Source organism: Lepisosteus platostomus (assembly GCF_059453375.1).
Source record: "Lepisosteus platostomus isolate fLepPlt1 chromosome 5 unlocalized genomic scaffold, fLepPlt1.hap1 SUPER_5_unloc_1, whole genome shotgun sequence".
In the NCBI taxonomy this organism is placed as follows: domain Eukaryota; kingdom Metazoa; phylum Chordata; class Actinopteri; order Semionotiformes; family Lepisosteidae; genus Lepisosteus; species Lepisosteus platostomus.
The window spans coordinates 117,233-144,059 of NW_028291471.1; the positions used below are offsets into that span (position 1 = coordinate 117,233).

Below are 26,827 nucleotides of genomic sequence, written 5' to 3' on the forward strand. Positions count from 1 at the left end.
GTGCAGTGTTCATGTCCTGGAGTGTCCAGTCAGTGTGTCTGTATGAACCCCTCTCTCTCTCAGTGCAGTGTTCATGTACTGGAGTGTCCAGTCCGACTCTTAACGTGACTCTCCTGTCTCTGCTTCAGAAGCGCTGGTGCGCCCTTCTTAACTCCCTGAGCTGCGTGTCGGTGGGAACAGAAGACCAGGACGAGCCGATGGAGGTGGCGACCGTAGCTCAGGAGAGGAAGAGCGAGGGAGAGGAGGAGCTGGCTGCCGGGAAGGACAAGAGGAGGAAGAGGAGGTGCAGGTGAGCAGACAGGGGGGCGCCGCCTGGTCGTGTCTGTGATTCAAGGAGGAGTCTCCTCTTGCTGTTTGATGTCATGGTGACGTCTGTGTCTGTGTCCCTCACACCTGCAATAACAATATTCTTTCCAGGTTCCTTTCCTGGTTCTGTGCCGGCTAAGATCTGGACTGGACTGGACTGGACTGGACTGGACTGGACTGGACTGGACTGGACTGGAGCTGAGGGACACCAGACGGGACTGGACAGGAGCCTAGGGACACCAGACTGGACTGGACCGGAGCTGAGAGACACCAGACTGGACTGGACTGGAGCTGAGGGACCCCAGACTGTGCTGGACCGAAGCTGAGGGACCCCAGTCTGGACTGAAGCTGAGGGACACCAGACTGTGCTGGACCGAAGCTGAGGGACCCCAGTCTGTGCTGGACCGAAGCTGAGGGACCCCAGTCTGTGCTGGACCGAAGCTGAGGGACCCCAGACTGTGCTGGACCGAAGCTGAGGGACCCCAGTCTGGACCGAAGCTGAGGGACACCAGACTGTGCTGGACCGAAGCTGAGGGACCCCAGTCTGTGCTGGACCGAAGCTGAGGGACCCCAGACTGGACTGGACTGGAGCTGAGGGACACCAGACTGGACTGGACTGGAGCTAAGGGGCCCCAGACTGGACTGGACTGGAGCTGAGGGGCCCCAGACTGGACTGGACTGGAGCTGAGGGACCCCAGACTGTGCTGGACCGAAGCTGAGGGACCCCAGTCTGTGCTGGACCGAAGCTGAGGGACCCCAGTCTGGACTGAAGCTGAGGGACCCCAGACTGTGCTGGACCGAAGCTGAGGGACCCCAGTCTGTGCTGGACCGAAGCTGAGGGACCCCAGTCTGTGCTGGACCGAAGCTGAGGGACCCCAGTCTGTGCTGGGCCGAAGCTGAGGGACACCAGACTGTGCTGGACTGAAGCTGAGGGACCCCAGACTGGACTGGACTGAAGCTGAGGGACCCCAGTCTGTGCTGGGCCGAAGCTGAGGGACACCAGACTGTGCTGGACCGAAGCTGAGGGACCCCAGACTGTGCTGGACTGAAGCTGAGGGACCCCAGACTGGACTGGACCGAAGCTGAGGGACCCCAGTCTGGACTGCACTGGAGCTGAGGGACACCAGACTGGACTGGAGCTGAGGGGCCCCAGACTGGACTGGACTGGAGCTGAGGGACACCAGACTGGACTGGACTGGAGCTGAGGGACACCAGACTGGACTGGACTTTTGTAAAGCATCAATAAAATGTTTTTAAAAAAAATCTGTTTAGCTTTTGGTTTTTTCCCTCCCCCCCCCCAAGGTTGCTGCTGGGAGAGGTGTGAGTGGGGCCAGCAGGGGGCGCTCTCACCCTGCGGTCTGTGTGGGTCCTGATGCCCCAGTATAGTGACGGGGGACACTGGACTGTAAACAGGCGCTGTCCTTCGGATGAGACGTCAAACCGAGGTCCTGACTCTCTGTGCTCATTAACAATCCCGGGGTGTCTCTGGAGAAGAGTAGGGGTGTTACCCCAGTGTCCTGGCCTGATTCCCCCCCTGGTCTTTACCCATCATGGCCTCCTTATCACCCCCCTCTCTGAACTGGCTCCATCCCTCTGTTCTCCTCCCCACTGAGAGCTGCTGTGTGCTGAGCGGACTGGAGCATCATCCAGGTGGGGGCTGCACACTGGGGGGGCTGGAGGGGATCCCCCTGACCTGGGAAGAGCTCTGAGTGGAGGGTCCAGACTTATTAATTATTATTATTATTCGTGCTGCACTGGGCTCTTGTCCTGGCAGTGAGAGGGGGACTCTGTGATCAGGACAGATACTTATGACTGTATAATAATACATGATAGAAATGGAAAACAGGGTAGCGCTGTAGTCTCTTCGAAACGTTTTGAACTGTCAGAAGAAGTTTTCACAACCCGGACTCGTGAAGGTACAGGTCTTCTCCCATCGTCCGGAGCAAGGTGAGAGGCCACCCCCTCGGGGCGCAGTATCCCCGATGCACCACCCAAAACGACACACACTTCTGTGTTGATTGGGAGACCCCGGTTCGACCAGCCCCTGCGGTGGAGGAAACAACCCGCTGGAGAGAACACGCAGACTCCACACAGAAGGTTCACCTCGGCATTTATTCCAACAGCAAAACAACACCAGAGAGAAACGGTCTCCGAAAGAGAAGCGTACACCGGGAAAAACACGACGGGGTCATTACAAATGGGAATAGGAGTTCTTTTTTTCTTTTCCGGACGTCAGTTGGATCGTGTCCTGGTGATTTCTCCCGTTTCGAACGGAGTTTAATGTCGCGTTTCTACTTTATTAGAGAGAGGCACTGAACTTTGGGGAACGTGACATCCACCCAGTATTACTGGTAGGTTGATAAATATAAATGTTCTTTTTCCCCCCGTATTATACCTCGTGAAATATAACGACGGCCAACTCCTTAAGTCGAAATGTAAACCCTTCTCACGCTACAAGACAGTCCGTCAACATCGCCGCGGCCCGAAGCGCAACCTTCGGTATGACGTTGGCCGAAGGGGGTAGGGTAAGTACGTCACAGCCGGGGGAAGCCCCTATCACGTGAGAGGGGTGTTTTTTTTTTTGGTTTGTTTTTTCAGAACATCAGAACAACCGCAGAGATGACCATCGATCCACCTCCGGACGTTTCCTTTTTTGTCCTCTTTGGCCTCCAAAATAAAAAAAAAAACTGGGATCCATCGTGGCGTTGCCAAATTAAAACGTCAACCACTTTTCGGGCTTTCGTGCTGTCCATGATGAAACCGTCATGGTTGTGTAAGGATACGTTACGTCACAGACCGGCGGCGCTCGGGCGTGAGGACTATCGTTACGTTTTTGAAACGGGCACGTCAGACAAGATCTCTGACAAGATCTCCGAAAAACCCAAACCTGTAAGATGCAATTTCAATTCAGGTTTTTTATATAGCACCTTTCACAACAAGAATGCCCCAAGGCTCCGAACAAAGGAGTTGTTCCACACCCCCCCCACCCTCTGTGTACAGTAGAGCCCCCTGTCCTGACTGGAGGAGCTCACCCAGCTGTGTCTGGAGAGAAGCCAGGGTATCGGCTTAAACCACAGGTCTGGGCAGCTTGTTCCCCACCTCCACCACCCTCTGTGTACAGTAGAGCCTCCTGTCCTGACTGGAGGAGCTCACCCAGCTGTGTCTGGAGAGAAGCCGGGGTATAGGCTTCAACCACAGGGCTGGGCGGCTTGTTCCCCACCCCCACCACTCTCTGTGTACAGTAGAGCCTCCTGTCCTGACTGGAGGAGCTCACCCAGCTGTGTCTGGAGAGAAGCCAGGGTATCGGCTTCAACCACAGGTCTGGGCAGCTTGTTCCCCACCCCCACCCCCTTCTGTGTACAGAAGAGCCTCCTGTCCTGACTGGAGTGACAGTAGAGACGGGGTTCATGGGTTATCTGGAGGGGGACTTCGCTCCAACAAAACGCCCAGCCCTGCTGCTCCTACCTCGGACGGAAGACACTTTCCCCAGCTGCTTCATCGTCTTCTCCCTGCGGGAGACCGGCCGCCTGCCGGATCGGGGGGCGCTGTCGCCGGGGCGGGCCGCGGCCCCGACGTCGAGGGGCTCACGGGGGGGGGCGCCCCGCACGTCGTCGGCACCGGCGCCGCGTTCTCTGCCGCCGCCACCACCGCCACCACCGGCGTCGGGCCGCGGGCCTCACCTGGAGGCAACACACCGGCTTCTTTTAACAGATCACCTCGGGAATCGGGAACAACGGAGCTGTGTGCGGCCGTCTGTACGGAGGGGTTCAGCGCGGGGGGGCTCCGGGCTCGGGTCTGGACCCGGGGGGGGGGACTGTCTGTGTGGAGTCTGCATGGTCTCCCTGTGTTCTCCGGGTCCAAAGACAGGCTTTTGGGCTAATTGGCTTCTGGGAAAACTGGACCTGGTGTGTGTGTGTCCTGTGATGGACTGCTGTCCTATCCAGGGTGTGTGTGTCCTGTGATGGACTGCTGTCCTGTCCAGGGTGTGTGAGTGTGTGTGTGTCCTGTGATGGACTGGTGTCCTGTCCAGGGTGTGTGAGTGAGTGTGGGTGTGTCCTGTGATGGACTGGTGTCCTGTCCAGGATGTGTGAGTGTGTGTGTCTGTGTGTCCTGTGATGGACAGATGGTACTCAGCCTGGACACCCATGAGACACTGGCTTCCTCAGAAGACTCTCACGGAGGGCACACTGTCCCTAACCCGGGTCCAGAAGAAACTACAGTGATCTATAATTCCTGCGCCTCGGAAGGGGTTATGACGTCTATGTCCGGCGCCCGTGCCCGCGGACCGGCGGTTTGGCGTCGCGCTCCGCAGCTCGAGCTTCGGTGCGAGGCAGGGCGGGAGGGAGTCGATGTGGCCTCGGCGCCATCTTTGCTGGTGAGTCAATTGTGACCGTTGCGGTACAATAAACCATCAATAAACCTTTTCCTACTCCGACCAGTATTTCTGTCGCGGCCCACGTCCCCTACAATCGACAAACTATAAAAAAACAGTAGCCCTTCGCAACATTACACGCCATTTTTTTTTATTTTAAACGTCCGTTAGATACGCAGGTGGCTCGATACCTGTCTTAACCTCGCCGGCGTCTTTATACCGGGAAGTGAAATTTTATTTGAGGTCCCTCAGAATTGTGACAGAAATGTCAGTGAACCACAATAAAAACCGAAACTTATTTTTTAAAGTCGATGAATGGATTTTAAGAGTAACCGTGTAGCGACTGACGTAAGGAAAAAAAAGGTTGTCTTTCCCTACGAAGACGTTTTGGTGCAGGACTTTCTTTAAATATCAGTTGTGCATAGCGTTTTACAAAAAGTTGATGATGATCTTGGAGATAATTGCAAAGGAAAATTGAGATAACTACCAAAACATTACGTGTGAAACGCCAGGACAGAACTTTGAACCCACAAAGAAACAAAGGTATGAAATATTGCCTCGTCATGGGGGGTTGATAATTGTAATAAGTGTTCCTAATTTTCCTAAAGAAATGTATTTTATGGGAGTCACACGTGAGATTTAGTGTATATACGTTTCATATTGTGCATATATACGGGTTTAAAAAGTGGAATGAGTATGATTATAAACTTGTGTGTCCTATAATCAGATAATTTTTGAACAAGCTTTGATTAGACAGGTGAAAAACAACACCAGATCCTTTTTTTAAATATATTCTCACATCTGAATATCAGCTTCTCCCCTCTGGCCAACATTTCAGGGCTCCCAGGTGTAGATCCCAAATTGAAACAAATATTCATTTGTTACCCAGTTAAACAGTTAATAGAAGTGAGTGACCAGGGTAAATAAAGGTGGGTCAGTGTAAACTGTTTATTCTGGACCAGACTTCGTCATGTGTGATATGTCATGACTTCTTATATTAAGTTTTATCTTTATATTTAGTTATACATGTGTAATAGATGCGATATGTGTCCATAAAAAGGTTTCTCCAGGGGAAAATCAAGTTGGTTTTAAAACCGTGTTTCCTTTTTAGGGTACGTTTGCATTCCAAGTGTGGGGTTTTTGCCTTTTTATCATATTTCGGATGTGAATCCGTGGTATTTTTGCCGAGACAAGTTGCCTTTCTTATACGCGGAGGGATCTGCTCGTGAGATGTCCGTTCGGTCCATTTCTGAGCTCAGTATAAGGTGTAGAAAGCATGACTGTCATCATAACCCGCCTCTCACCCTGGCCCGAGCCTGAAGCACGCCCCCTAGTGCAGGGTTAGAGGTGTGGAATAATGTTGTGACTATTGCTTCATCAATAACATGCTGATTGCATGTTTCTAGATGGATATAACAGAGATCTCAACTACTGAGGGGCTTTATTAATAATTGCTTACACTTATATAGCGCTTTTCTGGACACTCCACTCAAAGCGCTGCACAGGGAATGGGGAATCCCACTACCACCACCAATGTACAGCCCCCACCTGGATGATGCGACGGCAGCCATAGTGCGCCAGAACGCTCCCCACACAGCAGCTCTCAGTGGGGAGAAGAGCAGAGGGATGAAGCCAGTTCGGAGAGGGGGGTTATTAGGAGGCCATGATTGGTAAGGGCCAATGGGAAATTTGTCCAGGACGCCTGGGTTACACCCCTACTCTTTTCGAGAGACGCCCTGGGATTTTTAATGACCACAGAGAGTCAGGACCTCGGTTTTACGTCTCATCCGAAGGATGGCGCCTGTTTACAGTATGGTGTCCCCTGTCACTATACTGGGGTATCAGACCGCAGGGTGAGCGCCCCCCTGCTGTCCCACTAACACCTCTTCCACCTCTTATTAGCCAGTGAAAAATGGTAGCTTCCTCAGAGACACCGCAGGAAGACAGGAGTTTGTGATGAAAGTTCGAGAGGGATGGCCACACCGTAGTTCGGTCAGACTCGGCTGTCGATATTTTAGCAATCACTCCTGACTCCTCTCCTGAAACACTGTTAATACTGCACGTGATCCCCCTCTCTCCCTCGCGTCCCTCTCCCACCCCGTCTCCACCTGTGTAGCTGCCCCCCCTGGTCACTCCTCCTCGCTGCGCAGGGGAGGTCCCAGCCTCCTCGTCCTCTGGCCAGGAGCCCTCAGCCAAGCGGGTTCAGCCAGATCATCACTCCATGATCCTTTCAGTATGCTAAATTCCTGGTGTTGTTTTTTTTCTCCCCAGAAAACTGACTGTCCGCCCCACCTCTGCGCTAAGTGGACGATGAAGTCAGGTTCCAGTGTGCCTGGTGTTTACAGGTAATACTTCAGACTGGTCGGCCTCACCTCAGGGTGTCTGGGCGTTTGATATTATACAGTTGCAATGCTGAGGCCTGTGACTGTGATGCTGTAAGGCTACAGGAGTCTCTCTGGAGATCCTGAGTGATTTCCGGCGTTCGTGCGGAAACACAGCCCCACCCTCCCGCAGTGTCCAGTCAGCAGAATTGCCTGGAGACGTGGCCTAGCCAATGGGCGACCCCGCCAGCGAGAGACTAGCTGAGGCAGGATGTTCTGTACGGTTCAGTTAATTAGATGCGCACAGATGTTGAGCTCATCGTCCTTTTAATTGTGCCATCTATGCTAACTGTAGCAGAGATCGAACTATCAAGGTGACAGATCAATAATTTTAAATTAAATAGATGCATGATATTGCTAGCGCTGATGCAAGAGGCAAGTCAGAGGAACTGAACAAAGAATGGATAGGAGTCGCAGTGAGTGAGAGAGGAATGAGCTAAATTATTTAAAAGGATTAAAACACTGAAGAACAGGAGACACAGTGAGAGAGAGGAGATCACAGGAAATACCTCAGTAACAAACATACTTACACACAGGACAGGAGACACAGTGAGAGAGAGAGGAGATCACAGAGAATCCCTCAGTAACAAACACACAGGACAGGAGACACAGCGAGAGAGAGGAGATCACAGAGAATCCCTCAGTAACAAACCCACAGGACAGGAGACACAGCGAGAGAGAAGAGATCACAGAGAATCCCTCAGTAACAAACCCACAGGACAGGAGACACAGCGAGAGAGAGGAAATCACAGGAAATACCTCAGTTTTAAGTGCAGACAACCGGACAGGAGACAGAGTGAGGAAGAGTAAATGAAACACAGTAGGATTGATAGGAGACGGGTTATGAAGAGATGGGACACACAGAGATGGAGAGAAGGGAGGCGACAGTTGAACTCGCTGGCTGAGTTAATTGACGCTGCTGTTTCTTTGGCAGATGAAGTCGGGGTCCAGAGTTTCGCTGACGTGGCAGAACCGTCCCAGCTCGGTCTCCTCCCATTCCTGCAGGTCAGTGCCCCTTCAGTCAGACCCTGTGTTCGGGGAGACACACGGGGAAGTTGCACACTGTGACAAAAGGCTCCAGAGACATCGCCGAACCACAGAATAGCTCCAGAGCATTTGTGCACCTTTTGGAATTCTTCACGTATAGTGAAAGGTGAAAATAAAACCAAGAATGGGTGACGCGTCTTTACACAGAGGCGGGTGGGGAACAAGCTGCCCAGCCTTGTTGTTGATGCCGATACCCTGGCTTCTCTGCAGATACAGGAGGATGAAATCATGGGTCCAATTAATCACTAACTACCAGACAGGCTTGAAAAACCGAATGGCGTTCTCTCGTTTTTAACCTTTCTTCAGTTCTTAGAAAACCTGCACGCAGAAAAAAAATAATTTGCATTTTTTTACAACTTCCAACGGTCAGGTCTGTGGGTATTTAAATCTGACTAGAATGTGTATTGCTCAAAATCTTTTGTTCACTATCAGTGTTGTTGTTTTTAGTGTCATTCTCATTACTCCTGTGGGTTTTATACTGTGGTAAAGAGTTAAAAAAGTCCTCACTTTGTGCTGCTCTCGGTTTGTTGACGGTGGCGTACTCCACATCACTGTTGGGTATTGTGATGTCTGTAGAGAACAGGATACAGGTCAATACTTATGTTAACTTATACTATACAGGATAAGACTTACATTAACACCATACTGAACAACAGGGCTCACTGTTCACACTCGTATTGACACTGTACAGACAACAGGACTCACTGTTCACAGGCGTATTGACACTGTACAGACGACAGGACTCACTGTTCACGCTTGTATTCACGCTGTACACAACAGCAGGACTCACTATTATTACAAATGTTCACACTTGTGTTAAAACTGGACAGAGCAGCAAGAAGATATCGTGATGTTTTATTTCTGCTAGTTTAATAGATAGAAGTAAAAGATCCTCACTTTGTGCGGCTCGGGGTTTGTTGACTGTGGAGTATTCAACAGCAGTATCTGTCTGTTTTAATTCTGCAAAGAATAAAACACGTGTTCTCACCCGTTAACACTGTGCAGAGCAAGAAGGAATTCAATGAGTTAACACTGTACAGAACCGGACTCACTGTTCACACTCGTATTGACACTGTACAGAACCAGACTCACTGTCCACACTCGTATTGACACTGTACTGAACAACAGGACTCACTGTTCACACTCATATTGATACTTTTTTGATCAACAGGACTCACCGTTCACACTCGTATTGACACTTTGCTGAACAACAGGACTCATTGTTCACACTCGTATTGACACTGTACAGATAAGAGGACTCACCGTTCACACTTCTATTGATACTTTATTGATCAACAGGACTCACTGTTCACACTCGTGTCGACACTGTTCGCATTCGTATTGACACTGTACTGACCAACAGGACTCACTGTTCACTCTCGTATTGACACTGTACTGAACAACAGGACTCGTGTCGACACCGTTCACACTCGAAACGACGCTGCTCACACTCGTGTCGACACTTGACACTCGTATCCAGTAATGATTGCCCAACCCACCACTTAGCAGAGCTCCCGGTGGTGGGGCTGTGGTCCAGGGGCTCTGCCCCGACTTCACCTCGCACTGACCTAGCAAGCCCGCGCACCACAGGCGTCTCGCCGCCCCCCGCCGCTGCCGTTTGAGCCCTGCGAGCCCTTACATGCGAGAAGGCAAAACCTACTTCCGCCCGCGGGCCCGGGATCCTGGATCACGGAGTAATGGCATTCCTGCCGTGCTGCGGTTCCTGAAAGAGAGAGATAACGGTCAGGGAATCGTCGCTGAAGACGCGCGGCAGGTAGAGATAACGGTCAGGGAGGGGGCCGTGTCGGCCACCCGCAGGCCGCAGAGGCAGCAGGTTCGGGATCGTTCCACGCGGCCGAGAGAGAGGGGAAAGAGACGCGACATTTCGACTGTGGTCTTTTCCGGCTTCATGCGCCCGAAGGAGGCTCCGCGGCCGAAATGCCGCGTCTCTTTTCCTGTCCTTCCAGCGCAGGGATAAACCTTGACCTGCTCTGCTGCGGGTGAAGACAATTCGGCGTCGCTGGGTTTTTTAAAAAAACCCGCAGAGCCACTTCATACTTCTGACGACGATGGAATGGGAATATTTACAAGTCCTGTTCTAAAAGGTCTTCGGATCTCACCGTTACCGGCTGGGAGTGGGGTTTGCGCCAGGCAGTAGTCGGAGTCCGTTTTCTCCAGGCGTTCTGAAACAACCCAAAACACAGGGTGAGAGACCGCAGTTGTGAAATGAGTTGAAAGCCGATCGTGGGCCGCCCGTTTGCTAACTGAACCAGGCTTGCTCAGGCCGGATCCATTAAAACCCACAAACTTCATGAATACAGGCGACCAGCTTTGACTTTGCTGGACCTTTTATTGACCATCATATCGGACTGCTCCAGTGAGAACTCCGCATTACAGATCTCTCAAGGTCAAACTCACAGAAGAGCCACAGACAGACAGAGACCGGATCAGAGACACAGGGGAGAGTCAGGACGGTGAAGGAGTCCTCATGGAGGAGATCAGATACAGATGCAGCCATTCAAAATGCGCGGTAAAAACCCGCGGTACAGTAACCTACCCACAAGCCACCGCGGGGCACCGGAGGGCACCGCAGGGCAAGTGATTGGCTGGCCAAAATGACCGACGGGCACTCGTGGTGCATTGGTTGGTAGTGCAAAGATTTAACCATTTAATGTCTTTACTGTGCACATTTTAATCCGCTTAGTTTTGAATATTTATATGGATTTTACCACTAAAGGGAAATTTTAGTAGCTGAGCATAAAAAGAAGAGGAGCATAACGCATCTGAAGGTCATAAACGATATTAATTTAGGAACATAAACATTACTGTATGTATGTAAACTGTACTGTGTATGGCTGGTCTTGGTAGTTTAAAGAAAAAATACACACCAGTCTTCCATTTCTCCCTAAACATTTTAAGCATGAAAGTTTTATGAAACGGTACCCAAATATGCGATTGCTGTATAGAATGAATTTTAATTTAAAAAAATTATTTAACACGAACATTAAGCTGTTTACATCTTCCGCCTGAGAACAGTCACCCGTTGCTACCCAACGCAGAAACACAGCCACTAACTAGCAGAGAGAGGACATTAGCTACCCAATATGATAAAGAAATAAATGATTATTTTGTTTATTTCTTTTGCACATTTATTTGAACATTTCCATTGATTGTACAAGCGCTTGGAAACTGTCCAATCCCTAGTTCATCAAGCATTTACCGGTCTGGCGCCGGTCTGTGTCTTCCAGGATATAATGCCAGCGAACTCTTGTTTTTATGTCCACTATAACAGACAATCTCCTTTGCTTTTAACCGAGTGTTTAATAATTTCCTAAAATGAAAATGATTTACTTTATTCCCCTCACGGGATCAATAAAAGTATCTATCATCTGTCTAAACTATGGGACAGAATTCTGGGGTCTCCCCATACCAGAGATTATGGTAGGGCTTCAGAATGGTGATTGGCTGACACCATCTGACACCCCTCTGATTGGAGAAAAAAGACGTGCTGGTTTGCTATACATACTGTACCAGGAAGAGGATTTCTTTCTATTCAAAACGTGTATTTTAAAAGTTTAAGAAGTTAAAACCTTACAGCGTACACAGATTTCTAAACTGATCAGGATCGTTATCTTTGTCTTATGCATAATAATGTTCACCGCTCTGTCCAGCAAATTAATCATAAACTTTATTTTATATAGCGTTTTAAACGAATAAGTAATTAGATTGCTCATAAACCTAATCACTTGCTTTTTCTTTTTATTTAGGCTCAGATTTCAACTATAGATCGTATTATTAATAACCATAATAACAACCAACCAACAAAAACAACCATATAAACATAATACCAACCAAAAACATAGATAACAACCACAATACAAAATCAAATATATCAAACCATTTTACTCTCGCAAATTCCACCAATTATCATAATCCCGCCCCTTATGCAAAACCAAACCCTCCTCCCATCCCAGTTTATCCTCTTTATCATAAACAAAATCCACCTCAATTTTCAACATAAAGCATTACACAAAATCAATACCTCAACACTCCATACTCAACAACGATAATTCACAAACAGCCAGAACATGTAACTACACATTCCCAAACAGACCTAATTTCCATAGCCCCGCCCCTTATGCAAAACCAACATCCCTCCCCTGTTCTCTCTCTCCCCTGGCGGTTGTAATTGTTTTTATTTTCAAATAAATTTTAGCAAAGTCATGTATTTTAAAAATCTTAAGATTTTTATATTTATGTCTTTATTTAGTGGTTTCATTAGTGACAAAGGCTAAACTTTCTTGGAAAAATGTCTTTTATGTAAACCATGTTTGCTATTAATTCATTCAGGGCTAAAATATGTTCATTGTCTTCTAATAAAAGAAGGGTTCCTTTCACCGTAGTCGGGAGCCTAGCCTTTAACTAGTAAGTACTGTACTTACTGGGTTTTTGAGGGGGGGAGGTGTCTTTCGCTGGAAATCTCGCCTCCTACCCGTGAAACCGGTTCAATTCGTCACAGCCAGCACTCCTGCAGAGAGGGGGGTTGTACTTGCAGTGTATACAGTACACGCGTTATGCTCTTCGTTAATGTCTGTGAAGTTTTATTTAATCTCTGAGCCATACTGATTCTTCTGGAAGCCAGTTTCCGCCAGGGAGTAAAAAAAAAAAACACACTATGGTATTCTCTCCAATGCAGTGCAGTTAAAAACATACCTCTGATGCTGCTCCTAAATGAATATCGTTTATGACCATCAGAAGCTTTATGCTCCTTTTCTTTTTTCCAGTGGATTGAACAGGGAGAGGCATTTCATGATGTACTTTTCACTGATGAAACAACAGTGGCTCTGGAACAGTTTTCAACCAAGTCGTTTTATAAAAAGGGTAGATATGTACACGTTACTGAAGCTAAAAGTTTAGCCTTTGTCACTAATGTAACCACTAAATAAAGACATATAGAAATCCCTACGTTACAGACTGTATATGGCTGGTATTGGTAGTTTAAAGAAAAAATACACACCAGTATTCCACTTTCTCCCTAAACATTTTAAGCATCAGAGTCTTACATGTGGTTATTTCGGAAACGTTTGTACGTGCTCCTTCTGACCATGTTACTGTTTACTGTTACTGACCATATTAAGTTTAAGTGCCTGTGGGCACTTTTCCTGTCCGTGGGGGGTGGACCGTCTTTCATTAGAAGATTAGTCTGTTCTACTCTGAGAATGTAGAGGGGGTGGAAAGTGCCCGCGGTCATTTAATTAGTATTAAAATTCACACTGATTCCCTTGCGAAGATACGGACATAGGAATATTCGTGCGTGGTCAAAAAATGGCATAAAAACGACAAAGTGAAGGCTGTGAAAACATTCACAATGTACTTTATACACAAAGCAAATATACCCCCCCCCTCTCAATTTAATTCAAGCTGCTTTATTAGCATGACAGATGGGTACAATCAGTGTTGGGTATTTACTTTGCTTTGAGATGCCACTTTTAAAGGTGATATATAAAATCAAGGCTTTATTTTGCTTTAACTCCGCAAGTCTGAGTTCTTGTGTCTGTCCTATCCGAACCCGAAAGTATTACAATATGTATCTTTATAGCAGGTGGTGTACAGCTTTTTAGTATAGATTACACTTTTCTAAAATGTATTTAAAAAATAAAAACGATTACAATCTAATCTTTCCACTTTTGATCCCAAAATAAATCTAAACGGGGAGAAAGCTATGCTGAAAGTTTATTAAGATACTTAGAAGACAAAGATATCAATTTATGTGGCATTTGTCTGATTGTGAATCAAAAAACACATATATTTAAACCCGCATTTGCGATTTAAATCAAAACGTTATTTAAATCAATATAAATGTTTATATTGTAATGCCTAGGTGACTATTCATTGTTATTAAAATGACTTAAATCCGATCATGTTGTGATATTTAGAAATATAAATTTGTTTGGTGCGAGTGAGGTTTTATTTAATCTCTGACGCTGTGGTGGCCTGGCACGGTGAGGTGCGCTGGCAGCTGTGTGATGCAGTGGTGGTCGGGTATGTAGAGGTGCACTGGCAGCTGTGTGTTGTGATGCAGTGGTGGCCTGGCACGGTGAGGTGCGCTGGCAGCTGTGTGATGCAGTGGTGGTCGGGTATGTAGAGGTGCACTGGCAGCTGTGTGTTGTGATGCAGTGGTGGCCTGGCACGGTGAGGTGCGCTGGCAGCTGTGTGATGCAGTGGTGGTCGGGTATGTAGAGGTGCACTGGCAGCTGTGTGTTGTGACGCAGTGGTGGCCTGGCACGGTGAGGTGCGCTGGCAGCTGTGTGATGCAGTGGTGGCCTGGCACGGTGAGGTGCGCTTGCAGCTATGTGACGCAGTAGTGGCCTGGCACGGTGAGGTGCGCTGGCATATAATGAATATATTCATGTGCATCCAACACACAGTTCAGCTAGCAACTACACAAAATCTAAAATATGAGCTCTACTTGCCACTTACAATACCAACAGTACCAGCTAACTTCAGTAGTGACATTTTCATGGATCTTTTTAACAATAAAATTTACAACATCAGACTTCAGACACAATTAAACAGGCCTCAAAAAAGTCTGGTACAAACATTTTCAGCATGGTGAAACATGGTGAACATTTCCACCACTGCGTCACACCACACAGCTGCCAGCGCACCTCACCGTGCCAGGCCACCACTGCATCACACAGCTGCCAGCGCACCTCACCGTGCCAGGCCACCACTGCATCACACAGCTGCCAGCGCACCTCACCGTGCCAGGCCACCACAGCGTCACACCACACAGCTGCCAGTGCACCTCTACATACCCGACCACCACTGCATCACACAGCTGTCAGCGCACCTCACCGTGCCAGGCCACCACTGCATCACACAGCTGCCAGCGCACCTCACCGTGCCAGACCACCACTGCGTCACAACACACAGCTGCCAGCGCACTTCACCGTGCCAGGCCACCACTGCGTCACACCACACAGCTGCCAGCGCACCTCACCGTGCCAGGCCACCACTGCATCACACAGCTGCCAGCGCACCTCACCGTGCCAGGCCACCACTGCATCACACAGCTGCCAGCGCACCTCACTGTGCCAGGCCACCACTGCATCATACAGCTGCCAGGGCACCTCACCGTGTCAGGCCACCACTGTGTCACACATATTTCAGCGCCATATATTTCATGGATATTATGGAATATAATGGATGGATATCTTGGTTATCTTTCTAGTTCACAGGTTTGCATGCATAATTTAATTTTGAAAGCCACTGAGACATCAGGTACTACTGTTGTATTTATGAAAAAGAAACAAAACAAAAAACATACTAACAACTGTGCCATCCTACTCCTTAGTTAATACATTTTATTATTCATAAACAGTTAACATTGTTAGCAAAATATTTTGAATTATATTTAACCCTATTTTTTCTTTAGTTTTGTATTTAACTTATTATATGATAGTCAGACTTAATGTATATTTGAACAATGAAAATATATTTTTACAAGATTTTACATTAAGCACTTAAAATTAATATGGTTAATAATAGTAAACTGTAACATGCTGTAACAAGATCGGTTAAACTGCGAAGAAAATGCTTTCAGAGAAAATGTTTCAGGTGTGAAGAACATAGATCTCCAATGCAATTTCAACCAAACCTGTTCCCACACACCCTGCCCCCACTACCATTAGAATATACACAAACATTTTAGCGTTTCATTCTGAGCAGAAGACCCTCACACCTAAAGAGTGCTGGCTGTGACGAATTAAACCGGTTTTACAGGTTTCAATCACAGACCATGTGACATGGGACTCGGTAAACTACAGTAACACCGTATTTGATAACGCTATAAAAACGCTATAAAATAATGTGACTTAGCACAGAACAAGTTTACAGCACAGTACAAAAATAAATGCTGACCATGACTTTAGAAGCATAAATTGCCTTACACTCAATTTAAACACAAGCTGTCTTTAGCCCTCTAAGCTGGTTCATACAGAAATGTAGAGATCCAGGCTCAGAACACACAGCTTCATTAGCGAATACATATGCAGGACAACTAGAGAAGATGTTTTACAGAGGATGGATTTTTAGAAACATCCCATCAGACATCCCATCATATTCACAACGTGAAATCTAGAAAATAATATTACGTAACCAAAATCCGCAATATGGAAACATAACCTGTGTAATTGTTGATAGATGATGTACTCGTAACATTTTTTCAAGACAAACTACAACATTTAAAAAATGACTTGTATGTACTTGATATCTCTAATCAATCCACGGGTCCCAGCACAAAACGAAACGAAAACGCATATCGTTTCGCGGTTCTTATTAGTTGCTCAAAAGTAATTTGACCGTATGAAATGCATAATATAAACCTTGAAACATACAGTGCCTTGCGAAAGTATTCGGCCCCCTTGAACTTTTCAACCTTTTGCCACATTTCAGGCTTCAAACATAAAGATATAAATTTTTTATTTTATGTGAAGAATCACCAACAAGTGGGACACAATTGTGAAGTGGAACGAAATCTATTGGATTTTTGAAACTTTTTTAACTAATAAAAAAATGAAAAGTGGGGCGTGCAAAATTATTCGGCCCCCTTGCGTTAATACTTTGTAGAGCCACCTTTTGCTGCGATTACAGCTGCAAGTCGCTTGGGGTATGTCTCTATCAGTTTTGCACATCGAGGGACTGAAATCTTGCCCATTCTTCCTTGCAAAACAGCTCGAGCTCAGTGAGGTTGGATGGAGAGCGTTTGTGAACAGCAGTTTTCAGCTCTTTCCACAGATTCTCGATTGGATTCAGGTCTGGACTTTGACTTGGCCATTCAAACACCTGGATACGTTTATTTGTGAACCATTCCTTTGTAGATTTTGCTGTATGTTTGGGATCATTGTCTTGTTGGAAGATAAATCTCCGTCCCAGTTTCAGGTCTTTTGCAGACTCCAACAGGTTTTCATCCAGAATGGTCCTGTATTTGGCTGCATCCATCTTCCCCTCAATTTTAACCATCTTCCCTGTCCCTGCTGAAGAAAAGCAGGCCCAAACCATGATGTTGCCACCACCATGTTTGACAGTGGGGATGGTGTGTTGAGGGTGATGAGCTGTGTTGCTTTTACGCCAAACATATCGTTTTGCATTGTGGCCAAAAAGTTCGATTTTGGTTTCATCTGACCAGAGCACCTTCTTCCACATGTTTGGGGTGTCTCCCAGGTGGCTTGTGGCAAACTTTAGACGAGACTTTTTATGGATATCTTTGAGAAATGGCTTTCTTCTTGCCACTCTTCCATAAAGGCCAGATTTGTGCAGTGTAAGACTGATTGTTGTCCTATGGACAGACTCTCCCACCTCAGCTGTAGTTCTCTGCAGTTCATCCAGAGTGATCATGGGCCTCTTGGCTGCATCTCTGATCAGTCTTCTCCTTGTCTGAGCTGAAAGTTTAGAGGGACGGCCAGGTCTTGGTAGATTTGCAGTGGTCTGATACTCCTTCCATTTCAAGATGATCGCTTGCACAGTGCTCCTTGGGATGTTTGAAGCTTGGGAAATCTTTTTGTATCCAAATCCGGCTTTAAACTTCTCCACAACAGTATTACGGACCTGCCTGGTGTGTTCCTTGGTCTTCATGATGCTCTCTGCGCTTTCAACAGAACCTTGAGACTATCACAGAGCAGGTGCATTTATACAGAGACTTGATTACACACAGGTTGATTCTATTTATCACCATCAGTCATTTAGGACAACATTGGATCATTCAGAGATCCTCGCTGAACTTCTGGAGTGAGTTTGCTGCACTGAAAGTAAAGGGGCCGAATAATTTTGCACGCCCCACTTTTCATTTTTTTATTAGTTAAAAAAGTTTCAAAAATCCAATAGATTTCGTTCCACTTCACAATTGTGTCCCACTTGTTGGTGATTCTTCACATAAAATAAAACATTTATATCTTTATGTTTGAAGCCTGAAATGTGGCAAAAGGTTGAAAAGTTCAAGGGGGCCGAATACTTTCGCAAGGCACTGTATACGTGAGCAGTACTTAAGCACTGTAGTATCGGTGTTAAGACATACCTCTCAAATACTGTAAATCAAGTTAAAAATATCTCAAGACCGATTCTGCTCATAATGAAACCATGTTTCGTGTATGTTTTCTTTAAAGTACCGAGACCAGCCATATACTGTATGTTTATGTTCCAAAATTAATACCGTTTATGGCCTTCACACGCGTTACAGTATGCTCCTATTTTTTTATGCTCAGCTACTAAGATTTCCCTTCAGTGGTAAAATTAGATATGAATATTCAATACTTAAACGGGCACAGTTAAGACATTAAATATACATATACATACTGTATACAGTACAGTTTGCATACGGTAATATGTTTATGTTATGCGATTAAAAAATAAATAAATAAAAATGAAAAGTCCAGCACCAGCTGGATTCAAACACACAACCTGCCAGTTGGTAGTCACGCACATAGACCAGTAGGCTACAAGACAGCTCGCATGAACAGGCAGGGGAAACAGCCCTACACAGCCCTGCCGCTGTACACGGATATAATCATACCGTTATTAAATTCTTGAGATACGCGATTCCATATTATATTCCCTTTTAATCAAATTCTAAAAGTATGCTTGTTGACTCCGGTATCACGTTAGTTAAAGACTTCGAAGCTTACAATGTTTAGGGAGAAATGGATTACTGGTGTGTATTTTTTTCTTTAAAGTGCCGATTCCTGGAACACCCCTCTGAAGTGGTTCCATAAGAAAAGAAAGCGTTGATAAATACAAGTGTCTTTTAATACACTCTTTGCTGTGCTCTTGAGGATCCTTGTGATATTTTAAGCTCTAGTTGAATGATAGGTGTCGCATTTTAAATCATTTTCGTAGTTAGAAATTATGAAACGCCCTGTTAAAAGCAAGGAAGGTTTTATGCCCGTTGAAGTAAAACAAAATGCCTGACAAAGTATGGCTTGGACAGATTCCAAGTGCTTGTACAAATGTGCTAAAGAAATTATACTTTGAGTATACAGCTTGTCCAAAGTCATCCATTATTAATACTATTAGTAATATCTTCAGTAAAGGCTTTGATGCATAAATATTTCTGATAAAGGTAGGTTGTGTACTTTTGTCCAACTGAGCAATCTAGCTTTCATAAAATATACCAACATTTTAATGACTGATGATTAACATGCTGTAATACACAGTTCAAAATTAAAGGCTCAAATGCTGTACATGAGAGGTTAAGCTCCCCCTGGCGGTTTTACAAGGCGACGCCGGGTAGTTAGTCACGTGACACACGTGAACCGCGTGATACCCCGGTGGGCGTGTCGCGGTATGCCGCGAAATACCTCACCCATTTTGAATGGCTGCATCTGTACACCGATACCTAGTGTTCTCGGTGCACTCCCAGTGTTCAGAGGATACCCAGTGTTCCCAGTGCACACCCAGTGTTCAGAGGATACCCAGTGTTCCCAGTGCACACCCAGTGTTCAGAGGATACCCAGTGTTCCCAGTGCACACCTAGTGTTCAGAGGATACCCAGTGTTCCCAGTGCACACCCAGTGTTCAGAGGATACCCAGTGTTCCCAGTTCACACCCAGTGTTCAGAGGATACCCAGTGTTCCCAGTGCACACCCAGTGTTCCCAGTGCACACCCAGTGTTCAGAGGATACCCAGTGTTCCCAGTGCACACCTAGTGTTCAGAGGATACCCAGTGTTCTCAGTGCACACCCAGTGTTCAGAGGATACCCAGTGTTCCCAGTGCACGCCTAGTGTTCAGTGGATACCCAGTGTTCCCAGTGCACGCCTAGTGTTCAGAGGATACCCAGTGTTCCCAGTGCACGCCTAGTGTTCAGAGGATACCCAGTGTTCCCAGTGCACGCCCAGTGTTCAGAGGATACCCAGTGTTCCCAGTGCACGCCCAGTGTTCAGAGGATACCCAGTGTTCCCAGTGCACGCCCAGTGTTCAGAGGATACCCAGTGTTCCCAGTGTTTGAGTTCTGCTTCTCCGGTGTTTCCTCTAAAGCAGCTTTCCTCCCCCGGAAATGCAGTCGGCCTTTCTTACCCAGAGGGGAAAGCAGTCCTTCTCTGATCTAGGGTGTTTTTTTTTGTCTGTCTTCTATATCTGTTACCTTGTTTAACAATCGCTAGCTACCGTCATTAACCATTTTTAATAAAGGTCGTACTTTTGGGTCATTGCAGTTTGCACAGGCCTGCTTCCTGTCGAAGAGGATATCTTGAGCAAGAGTTTGACCTGCCCAGTGTAGACTTCAGAAACCCTTAATAGGTCTCCACCAACATATCCTGCGTTTTTCTGAAGGAAATACAAATGTAATGTAATATGAGCGTTATGTAACACAAGCATGATGTAGTATTGTGAGTATCACTTAGGGATAATTGTGTCTGGGCTCTGCCCACGACATCAGGGAACAACAAAGGCATCCTTTCTGTCCCCTTTAACCAATGTGCAAACAACGTATCTTTTATTCCTCATTTATGTAGAGGCTGGAGACCCTTAATGAAGTTATATACTTTTTCACCTGAACAATCAGTGCAACATGCATCACAATCTGAAAGAGAAACAGAGTTTGATGACGCCCTGCACAGCCATCCTGTCTACTTCAGCCCCCGCTGTCCCCTTTAAACAGCATATAATTTATTTTTAATTCATATAGAGGTCGGAGACCCTTAATGAAGTTATATACTTTCTCACCTGAACAATTAGCGCTGCTTTTATTAAAGTCTGAAAGAGAAACAGAGTTTGATTAGGTACAGCAAAGCCATCCTGGCCCAGTGTTCCCTAGTGCCTAGTGTTCAGTGGATACCCAGTGTTCCCAGTGCACGCCCAGTGTTCAGAGGATACCCAGTGTTCCCAGTGCACACCCTTGAAGTGGTGTTCCAGCCATACTCACTGTGACTTGTGGGAGCAGGAGTGGTGGTGCTGGATGTTGTTAAGTCTGGGAATGAATGAAAGACGTTAGTTCAGCACCAGCTCCAGAAACCAGTGGGAGAGCTGACTTTGGTTTTGCAGGGAGAGCTTTTAAAAAATCATTTGACAGCCCAGACTGATTAATTGATCATTGACTAACTCAACTAACTTGTTCATTAACTAACTCGATTTTTGACTGATCTAATTGCTTGCTGGGTTGTCAGAGGGTTGGCTGATCTGACAGATCGATTCACTGATTTATCCCAGGCAGTTCCTGGTCCAGTCAGTCCGGGGGTCTGTGACTCTGATCCAGTCAGTCCATGGGGTCTGTGTCCCCGGTCCAGTCAGTCCATGGGGTCTGTGTCCCCGGTCCAGTCAGTCCAGAGGTCTGTGTCCCCGGTCCAGTCAGTCCAGAGGTCTGTGTCCCCGGTCCAGTTCTGGACACTCCACTCAGAGCTCTTCCCAGGTCAGGGGGATCCCCTCCAGACCCCCCAGTGTGCAGCCCCACCTGGATGATGCTCCAGTCCGCTCAGCACACAGCAGCTCTCAGTGGGGAGGAGAGCAGAGGGATGGAGCCAGTTCAGAGAGGGGGGTGATAAGGAGGCCATCATGGGACAAGACCAGGGGGGGAATCAGGCCAGGACACTGGGGTAACACCCCTACACTTCTCCAGAAACACCCCGGGATTGTAAATGAGCACAGAGAGTCAGGACCTCCGTTTGACGTCTCATCCGAAGGACGGCGCCTTCAGTCCAGTGTCCCCCGTCACTATACTGGGGCATCAGGACCCACACAGACCGCAGGGTGAGAGCGCCCCCTGCTGGCCCCACTCACACCTCTCCCAGCAGCAATCTTAGTTTTTCCCAGGAGTCTCCCCTCCAGGTACTGACCAGGCTCCCACCTGCTGGGCTCCAGTGGGGAGGGGGCTGCCAGCTGGGAGCTGCAGGGTGAGATGGCTGCTGGGCAAACGATGGCTAAAGAGCTTCCTAGGACACCCTGGACTTCGTGGTCGACTTCCTTCTCTTCAGACGGAGGTGGCTTGAAATCTGTCTCGTTACAAGGAGTATTGGACACGATGCCCCCCCTGCTATATCCCCGCCAACTGGTGGCACGCCGAAGACGAGGGCTCTCGGCCTCAATCCATCAACCACAAACTCTCTGGGATGAAAGAGAAGGACAGACTCTGTTCGTTGTTCCGGGGGGGGGGGAGGGAAAAAAACAAAAGCTAAACAGATTTTTTTTAAAAATTTTTTATTGATGCTTAACAAAAGAACAAAAATTACAATACAGATCAATGTCAAGGGTTTATTTAGTGACCCCCCCCCCCCATCTTACGATCATCACAGGACCTTAAAATAATACTTAATAATACAAGGTCATGCAGACGGTCTGAGGACTCAGGTGGAGATAATGTGAAAGTTTTCCACAGTCCAGTCTGGGGTCCCTCAGCATCAGTCCAGACTGGGGTCTGGGGTCCCTCAGTTTCAGTCCAGTCCGGTCTGGGGCCCCGCAGCTTCAGTCCAGTCTAGGGCCCCTCAGCTTCAGTCCAGTCCAGAATGTGGCCCCTCAGCTTCAGTCCAGTCCAGACTGGGGTCCCTCAGCTTCGGTCCAGCACAGACTGGGGTCCCTCAGCTCCGGTCCAGTCCAGTCTGGGGTCCCTCAGCTCCAGTCCAGTCCAGTCTGGGGCCCCTCAGCTCCGGTCCAGTCCAATCTGGGGCCCCTCAGCTCCAGTGCAGTCCAGTCTGGGGCCCCTCAGCTCCAGTGCAGTCCAGTCTGGGGCCCCTCAGCTCCAGTGCAGTCCAGTCTGGGGCCCCTCAGCTCCAGTCCAGTCCAGTCTGGTGTCCCTCAGCTCCAGTGCAGCCCAGTCTAGGGTCCCTCAGCTTCGGTCCAGCCCAGTCTAGGGTCCCTCAGCTTCGGTCCAGCCCAGTCTGGTGTCCCTCAGCTCCGGTCCAGCGCAGTCTGGGGTCCCTCAGCTCCGGTCCAGCGCAGTCTGGGGTCCCTCAGCTCCGGTCCAGCGCAGTCTGCTGTCCCTCAGCTCCAGTCCAGTCTAGTCCAGTCCAGATCTTAGCTGGACTGTCCAGTCCAGTCGTCTGGTGTCCCTCAGCTCCGAACCAGTCCAATCCAGTCCAGATCTTATCAGGCACAGAACCAGGAAAGAAACCTGGAAAGAATATTGTTATTGCAGGTGTGAGGGACACAGACACAGACGTCACCATGACATCAAACAGCAAGAGGAGACTCCTCCTTGAATCACAGACACGACAGGGCGGCGCCTCCCTGTCTGCTCACCTGCACCTCCTCTTCTTCTTCTTGTCCTTCCCGGCAGCCTGGTCCTCCTCTCCCTCGCTCTTCCTCTCCTGACCCACGGTCTCCACCGCCTCCATCGGCTCATCCTGATCATCTGTCTCCACCGACACGCAGCTCAGGGAGTTTAAAAAGACCCACCAGCGCTTCTGAAGCAGAGACAGGAGAGTCACGTTAAGAGTCGGACTGGACACTCCAGTACATGAACACTGCACTGAGAGAGAGAGACGGGTTCATACACACACACTGACTGGACACTCCAGTACATGAACACTGCACTGAGAGAGAGAGGGGTTCATACAGACACACTAACTGGACACTCCAGTACATGAACACTGCACTGAGAGAGAGAGGGGGGTTCATACAGACACACTGACTGGACACTCCAGTACATGAACACTGCACTGAGAGAGAGGGGTACATACAGACACACTGACTGGACACTGGACAGGAGTAAAAAGAGGATCAGAGCATTACCCACCTTCTTTTTCTTCTGTCTCACAGGAGGTGGTGATTGGACCTCCTCCAGCTGGAGTCCGAGGAGGGAGAGAGGGGGCAGGAGAGGGACAGCACAGGGAGAGAAAGAGAGAGACAGCTGAGTAAAGTGTCCCAAGAGCACAGAGACTCTGCTGAGATCACACTCGCAGTGAGTGACCTGGGTGTAGCCCACTAATACTGACCCACTGGACACCACAGGACAGAGAGGAGGAGGAGAGAGACACACTGCCTGGACACCACAGGACAGAGAGGAGGAGGAGAGAGACACACTGCCTGGACACCACAGGACAGAGAGGAGGAGGAGAGAGACACACTGACTGGACACCACAGGACAGAGAGAGACAGAAAGGAAGGAGAGAGAGAGACAAAGATGATGGCACAGAAAGACAGCAGGCAAAGAGAAAGATTGAGTTTGAGGGACAAACAAACCAAGAGAGAGAGAGAGGAAAGAGAGAGAGAGAGACAGACTGACAGACGGGGCTGAAAGAGAGAGACAGAGAGGCAGGGACAGACAGACAGCAGGCCGAGAGAGAGACACTGAGATCAAAGGGACAGACAGGGCTGAAAGAGAGAGAGACAGAGAGGCAGGGACAGGCAGACAGCAGGCCGAGAGAGAGAGACTGAGATCGAGGGACAGACTGACAGACGGGGCTGAAAGAGAGAGAGACACTGAGACCCAGGGACAGACAGGACAGGAGGCAGGGTGGGACCAGCACTGACCTCCTTCCTCTCTCCTGCCGGAGGAGCTGTCTCCACCTCCTCTTCCTCCTGCAAGTCAAGAGACAGGCTGAGAGAGAGACGGGCTAGCGGGACATCGGGGAACAGAGCTGAAGGCAGAGAGCAGAGGAGACAGGCCCAGCTGGGACAATGCAGGACAGACAAAGAAACAGACAGGGAGATACACTGAGAGACACAGGGAGAGAGACCCAGCTGGGACAACGGAGGACAGACAGAGAGCAGGGAGACATGGAAAGACACAGGGAGAGAGACAGGGAGAGAAGGACAGACACAGAGAAAAAGAGAGACTCAGACAGAAGGACAGAAAGACACAAAGAGAGAAGTACAGATGGACAAAAAGACAGAGAAAAGGACAGATGGACTGATGGACAGAAAGACAGAAAAGGACAGAGAAAAGAACAGAAGGACAGAAAAACAGAAGGACAGATGGACAGAAGGACAGGACAGAGAAAAAGAAAGAAAGACAGAGGGACAGAGAAAAGGACAGATGGACAGAGAAAAGGACAGAAGGATAGATGGATAGAAGGACAGACGGACAGACTCTGCCCCACTGGCCTTGTCAGACATCTCAGCCTCTTTCCTTGCCCTCCGCACCGGGGAGCCCCAGGCGGGGCCTGGCGGGGCCGGGCGGGCGATGGAGGGCAGGACGGGTGGGGGCAGGGGCAGGGGCACCGCCCCCGGGCATCGGGGGGGCTCGAGGGGCATGGCGGGGAGGAAGGGGGGGCGGCGAGGCGGGGCGGGCAGGGGCCGGTTGGGGGGGCCGGGGGCGGGGAGCGGAGGGGGCTCGAGGGCGCGGAGGGGGAGGACACCGAGCGGAACGAGCCGGGCGAGCCCGAGCGGGACGAGCCAGGCGACCCCGGGAGCTCCAGCTGCAGCTCGGCCGCGCTCTCCAGCTTCTGGATGAGCTTGGGGAGACAAGAAGACACCACAGGATTCTGTCCAGCGGGGAGAGGGGGAGACACAACGCAGGGGGGATGAGGAGCAGAGACTACGCCTGGACAGGTGAGTTTGTCCAGTAAGAGTCCGGACAGGTGAGTCTCTACAGTGTGTCCAGTGAGAGTGCGGACAGGTGTGTGTGTACAGTGTGTCCAGTGAGAGTGTGGACAGGTGAGTGTGTACAGTGTGTCCAGTAAGAGTCTGGACAGGCGAGTGTGTACAGTGTGTCCAGTAAGAGTCCGGACAGGCGAGTGTGTCCAGTAAGAGTGTGGACAGGTGTGTCCAACAGTAAGAAGCTGTCTAACCCTTTAACCCAGCTCAGGAAAGTTAGTGGGTGCTCTGTCTCCTCCCCAGATCTCACCTTCAGGTCTGGAGGACACAAGACAGAGGTCAGGTCCACAGAGCTCACTCAATCACTACAGCAAGCTGAGACCTCTCGGCCATCAGGACTGTGGGGTTCAGTGTAGGGAGCTGTAGGGTATCGGGAGTTTAGGGGTCAGTGTGGGGAGCTGTAGGGTATCGGGAGTTTAGGGGTCAGTGTATGGAGCTGTAGGGTATCGGGAGTTTAGGGGTCAGTGTGGGGAGCTGTAGGGTATCGGGAGTTTAGGGGTCAGTGTAGGGAGCTGTAGGGTATTGGGAGTTTAGGGGTCAGTGTGGGGAGCTATAGGGTATCGGGGGTTTAGGGGTCAGAGTGTGGAGCTTTATTATTATTATTATAATACAGCGAGCGCTCCTGGGGGCGGAGAGGTCAGTCGGTGGAGGGCTGGACGCTGGACGCTGGCGGGCGGGAGGGGTGGACTTACGACGCCTCGCCGGGCCTGGGTCCTGCTGCGACCGCGCACGGCCGTGCGGCATCTCTGTTGGTGCATCGTCCTGCCGAGACAAGCAGAGTCACAGTGGGGAGGGGAGGGGACGCAGCCACACAGCTGGGCGGCTTGTTCCCCACCCCCGCCCCCCTCTGTGTACAGTAGAGCCTCCTGTCCTGACTGGAGGACCTCACCCAGCTGTGTCTGGAGAGAAGCCGGGGTATCGGCTTCAACCACAGGGCTGGGCAGCTTGTTCCCCACCCCCACCACCCTCTGTGTACAGTAGAGCCTCCTGTCCTGACTGGAGGAGCTCACCCAGCTGTGTCTGGAGAGAAGCCAGGGTATCGGCTTTGTTCCACACCCCCGCCACTCTCTGTGTAGAGGTGCACCTCCTCTCAATATCTTTTTACAGCACGATCACACCAATAAGAGTGGAGTAATGTTAAAAAAAACAACTTATTTCTCAACTTATTTTGTTATTTCTCGCCAGCGACGCTTTTGAGCG

General features: G+C 48.8%; 3 long non-coding RNA genes across 3 annotated transcripts in view; 1 reads left to right on the forward strand and 2 right to left on the reverse strand.

Annotated features, from left to right (window-relative positions):
• LOC148638367 (uncharacterized) overlaps positions 1-26,827 on the reverse strand; it is a 244,654-nt gene that overhangs the window by 9,060 nt on the left and 208,767 nt on the right. The window lies entirely within an intron of this gene.
• Positions 7,991-26,827, forward strand: part of LOC148638368 (uncharacterized) — a 51,246-nt gene continuing 32,409 nt past the window's right edge. Inside the window, exons 1-2 of the long non-coding RNA XR_015931052.1 lie at positions 7,991-8,064; positions 23,367-23,512. This is a non-coding gene — a long non-coding RNA (uncharacterized LOC148638368). The remainder of the gene's footprint in view (positions 8,065-23,366; positions 23,513-26,827) is intronic.
• LOC148638369 (uncharacterized) lies at positions 20,778-23,414 on the reverse strand. The gene is made up of 2 exons (XR_015931055.1): positions 23,330-23,414; positions 20,778-21,068 (listed from the first exon to the last, which is right to left on the reverse strand). It is a non-coding gene; the product is annotated as an uncharacterized LOC148638369 (long non-coding RNA).